The sequence below is a fragment of the Orycteropus afer genome, unplaced genomic scaffold (assembly GCF_000298275.1).
Source record: "Orycteropus afer afer isolate SDZICR_OR568_19922 unplaced genomic scaffold, OryAfe1.0 scaffold00304, whole genome shotgun sequence".
Lineage (NCBI taxonomy): Eukaryota > Metazoa > Chordata > Mammalia > Tubulidentata > Orycteropodidae > Orycteropus > Orycteropus afer.
Window position 1 is genome coordinate 566253 of NW_006921891.1, and position 5584 is coordinate 571836.

The window sequence follows — 5584 nt, forward strand, 5'->3', positions numbered from 1 at the left end:
ATTACCGTTTTTGCAAGATTGTATATGTTATAGAATTTACCATAATTGCCTTTATTCTTGCATACCTCTCTGTGTCTTCCTTTGCCTTGGTCATGTTGTGTTGACTTCACCAATATAGTGAATTGCCTTTTCCTTTACCCCAATTAACATGTATCTACTATCTAGTTAGTGATTCACCCTCTCTCCCCTTCCCATCCTTGGTAACTACCAGTGAATATTTCTTTCTGTGGGTAAATCTATTCTTGATTTTTCATGATAGTGGTCTCATACAATATTTGTCCTTTTGTGATTGACTTATTTCACTCAACATATCCCAATTCATCCATGTTGTGAGATGTTTCATGCATGCATCATATTCTTTATCATCTTGTAGTGTATTTCATTCCATGGTTTCTATGCATCACAGTCTGTTAATCCATTTATCCATTCATGGACACTTTGGTTGTTTCCATCTTTTTGCTATTGTGAATAATGGTGCAGTGAACATGGGTATGCATATGTCTATTTGTGTCTCAGCTCTTATTTCACTAGCTTATATGCCTAAGAGTGGTACATTCCTATGCTTTTAAGACCCCAGACACTAATCATTTCACTAGGATGCAAAATATGAATTTTATGAACTGTTATGCCAGTTGATGGAGTTGAAAAATGACTCATTCTCAAAATACTGAAACTGATATCTGATATAAACACAAAACTGTAAGACAATTAATTGGTCCTGGTCAGCAAACTTCAACTCTCAAAGTAAACATTTGAACTGGAGTTTAATATTCCTTTAATCACAGGAACAAAATTCATAAAGAATACTCATAAGGGACAAAACAACTATAATGTTGATCTCCTTCTTAGGGAACATTTTTAAAGAACAGAGAAAGTAAGCATTTATATCCTACCACATTTTCTGTTACCGCTCAAAATTAAAAGTTTTACTCTCTGTATCTGCTCCTTTCTTGCTTCATAACTCCTTTTACACACATTCTTTATGTTTTAGGGCTTGTTTACAATGGATGTTAAGAAAGAGGCCACCCTCGGTTCTTTCAATTTATTGTTTGAGGGATTTTTCACAAATAACAAATCCTTGAGATTTCAAAACCAGCCATGAAGCATTTAAGGGCTCTTGACCCCACCTGATTTCAGCCTGGTCTGTTTTTCCCAGTTACAGGGGCCTTTGTTCCCTTGGTAAATTCGGATTTAACTTCTTATGCTTCTTCTATGGTTAAAAGAGGCTCTTGACACCTACCCTCAGGGCGATTGTGAGGATGAAAAGAGACAATGGGTGTAAAACCCACCCCGCATTTTGCCTGCCCCAAAGTAAACACTCAAGCCATCTTCATTCATTCCTTTACATTATTAATGTGACCCCTCCAGCATTTGACATTCCCTAGATGAGACAATCTACTTCCGTAAAATTTATAGCCTTGGAAACACCGTGGGGCTCCCTAGGAGTCCGAATTGACTCCAAGGCAGTGGTGGAACCCATAATAGGAATTTAGAGTCCCTGTTAAGGCCTGATTTTTTCTTTGTGTTAAAAATCGGGTTGTGAGGTATAATTTACATACAGTAAACCTCAGCCTCAGGAAGGCCTGGCATTTGGAATTGCACTTCTTTGTAATCCCTGGAGGAAATTGCGCCTCATTCAGAGTCAAGAAGCCAGGCTCCTGTCCCATCCCCCTCCATTGTCACTTAATAGCTCTGAACCCCTCCTTGCTTCAGCTGTCAATAGGAGTTAAACTCCATGACACTAAAGCCCCCTCCGGATTTGTAAAAGTCTCTAGTTTTATGTTGTAAATGACTGAGGGAAAAAAAATCTCCCCCAAAAATTTGTAAAACTCTCCTGATTGAAGTTCACCGTTGCAGGAGCTAAATTTTTACATTTCAAACTTTCATTTTTACAATTGCTGCCAGGAGACTTTCTGAGCATGTCGGAAGAAACCGTTCCCATCTCAGCGCCTCTACTAACCCGTGCCTCAGCTCCGAAGTCAAAAGCAGTGAGAACAGGAAATCAAGTTGCTCAGAAACGCCTTGGCAGGGCGCCAGATCGCACTGGAGTCAAAGTGAGGAAGGGAGGCTGGGAGGTTTTCAGCTAAAAGGTGCTCTCCTCCAGTTACAGAATCGCACCCCTTACCTTCAAAGCCAGGACATTTCGGGGACGGGGGGAGTGACCAGCTTTGTCTGTTTGTGTATTGGGGCGCTGTCTCATCAGTTTTTGAGCAAGACCTTCTGGCGTGGGCCAACTTGCAGTTTGGTTCAGTCTTGTCTCTCCTCCCCCAAACCAAGCAAATGAACCCTTGGAATTAGCCAAACACACCCATTCCTGGGTCTAGGTTTAGGTCTGGGATGGGAATGGAACATTTACTGACATAATGTGACAAGCTTTGAGGTGTGGTTGAGTGTTCTCCCCCATGTAAGGCTCTTTGGTTCAATTCCTACAGCTGGGGGCAGAGGTGGGGGCAGCCACCCTCACCTTTGCCCTACAGGTGGACGCAAAACCCGAATTCCTGGGCGAGGTTCCCATGAGAGTGACCTCATTCCCTAACTCCTGGCCATGCGTGGCTGTGTTAGTTTTTTTCTAAGTCGAGTTCAAAGTTGCTGATTTCCTGGGGGCCCTTGAGAGTTTGACTGAGAACACCACACAGAAATGTCCTACATTCATTCCAGTTTGTGAGATCTGGTCAGCACCAGGGCTGCATATGTAGGGGACTTCTCACAGCACTTTGTCCTGTTCTATTATTTTAAAATCTCAATGTATTTCTATTTTATAAAATATGGTAGAAACCATACTATATAATTTTCATTTTTATTGGGCTTAATCTCCTTTTCCTCTCATTAGAATGTAAGGAGGTGGGAGACCACACGCATGGCTCTTTGCTTTATTACTGTATTCCCAGGGCCTAGAATGGTACCTGGGACCTAGTAAGGGCTCAGTCTATTTGCAGAATGATTGCATGAATAAATGAATGCTCAACAGAACCTTCTTGAGATGTTTTTGGGGCTCAAGTCTTTATATAAATCTGGTGGAGTAGTGCCTAAGGCATTTGACTGCTAACCAGAAGGCTGGCAGTTCAAACCCACCAGCCACTCCTCGGAAGGATGATTAGGCAATCTACTTCTGTAAAGATAACTCCTCGGAAACCCAAGCAGGGGTTGCTATGAGTCAGATCCGACTCAACGGCAGTGAGTTTGTTTTTTGTTTTGTATGATGGGCATTGAACAAAACAATATATGAATAAATAGAATAAGAATATGCCATGTAGCTAATCTATCCAGGGAAGGTAATATCTAAGCACTGAAGAATAAACTGTATGAAATACCACTCAACAATAAAGACATGAAATGTTGACATTGCATCAACATAGATGACCCTCAAGATAATTACACTGAGCTAAAGAGACCAGATTAAAAAGGTGTAAAAAGAAAAAAGAAAGATTTAGAAAGAAAGAAAAAAAACTCACTGCTGTCAACACAGATCTGACACATAGCCACCCCTCCTTGGGTTTCCGAGACAGTATCACTAAGGAAGTAGATTGCCCAACTTTCCTTCCTGAGGAGTGGCTGGTGGTTTGAACCACCAGCCTTCTGGTTAGCAGTGAAATGCCATTAGGCACTACGAAACCAGAGCTTACCAACTGTTTTGTTCCATGTATATAAAACTGAATCCTCAAAGTACCATCTATGGTAACAGAAAGCAGACCAATGGTCACCTGAGTACTGGGTATGGAGGCATTACCAAGGGATAGGAGGAAACTTTGGAAAAGGGTGACTGTGTTTATGATCTTGATTCTGGTGATGGTTTCACATCTTTGTTCTTGTTGTTGTTGTTTGGTGCCATCGAGTCAGTTCTGACTCACAACAACCCTGTGTAGAATAGAACACAACACTGCCGGATCCTGCCAAACCAAAACCAAAGTGACTGCTGTCGAGTCAGACCCGACTCATAGCAACCCCTCCTTGGGTTTCCGAGGCAGTATCACTACGGAAGTAGATTGCCCAACCTTCCTTCCGAGGAGTGGCACCATCTTCAAATTCTTTGCTATGCTTGAGCCCATTGTTGTAGCCGCTGTGTTACCCCATCTCTTTTAGGGTCTCCCTCTTTTTCATTGATTCACTCTCTACTTTACCAAACATGATGTCCTTCTCCAAGGGACTGGTGCCTCCTGATAACATGTCTAAGGTACTAGACACAAAATCTCACTGTTCTCACATCTAAGGAGCATTCTGGCTGTACTTCTTCCAAGACGGATTTGTTCCTTCTTCTGGCAGTCAGTGGTATAGTCAATATTGTTTGCCAACACGATATTTCAAGTGTGTCATTTCTTCTTTGGTCTTCCTTATTCATTGTCTGTATGTGTGTGTATGTCACATATGTGTACATAAGTCAAAATTCATTGAAATGTGTGTTTTAAAAACAGAGATACCTCAGAGATATTGCAGGTTCGGTTCCATACCACTGCAATAAAGTGAATATCGCGATAACATGGGTCACATGCATTTTTTGGCTTCCTAGTGCATAGAAAAGTTACCTTTACACTGTACTGTAGTCTATGAAATGGCAATGGCCTGATAAAAAAAAGTTTGAAATGTTGTGAGAATGACCAAAATGGGACACAGAGACACGAAGTGAGCACATGCTGTTGGAAAACTGGTGCCAATAGACTTGCTCAACTAGGGTTGCCACAAACCTTCAATTTGTGAGGAAAAAAAAAAAAAGCAATATCAGCAAAGTGCAATAAAATGAGGTATGCCTGTATGTGCCGTTTATTGTATGTTAATTATGCCTCAATAAAGCTAAAATATGCAAAAAGAGTACATTTTATCATGTCTATCAAGAACTGTGAGTGCACAGCAGGCAATTGAATTGGTCTTTTAGTGTCATTTCCTTTTATCTGCCTCACTGGGATGTCAACAAAATGAATCCAGTACAACCTCTCTGAAAGCGATCACAATAGGAGGTCCTGGATGGAGTGGGAGAAAAATGTAGAACAAAATTCAAAATCATAAAAAAGAGCAGACTTACTCGTCTGATAGAAATTGGTGGAACCCCTGAGACTATGGCCCTTGGTCACCCTTTAGGCCTGGGGCTCAACTTTCAGCCAAATAGACAAGCCTGCATTCCTACTTCCGTAGTGATACTGCCTCGGAAAACCAAGGAGGGGTCGCTATGAGTCGGGGCCGACTCGATGGCAAACAACAACAACAACAACAACAACAACAACGTAAGATGAACAATAACACCAGGGAGATATGCACTCCTTAGAAGGACACTCAACTATAAGATCAAAAGGGCAGCATTTGCCTAAAAACAAAGCTGTGAAGACCAGGCCAGAAGGAGCAGGAAAGGAAGAAGGAAATGCATGGAGGAAGTGGGAAGGGAGCTGTTACATTGAAGGGATTCAACAAATGTCACAAAACAAAATGTGCATAGATTGTTGAATGAGAAACTAATTTGCTCCGTAAACTTGCACCCAAATCACAGTAAAATGTTTAAAAAAAGAAAAGTGGAATGAATATTGCCTGAAATGGAACAGAGAATGTAAGAAGTGTTGAGTATTTTCAATAAATAGATCACAGACATCTTCAAAAAAAA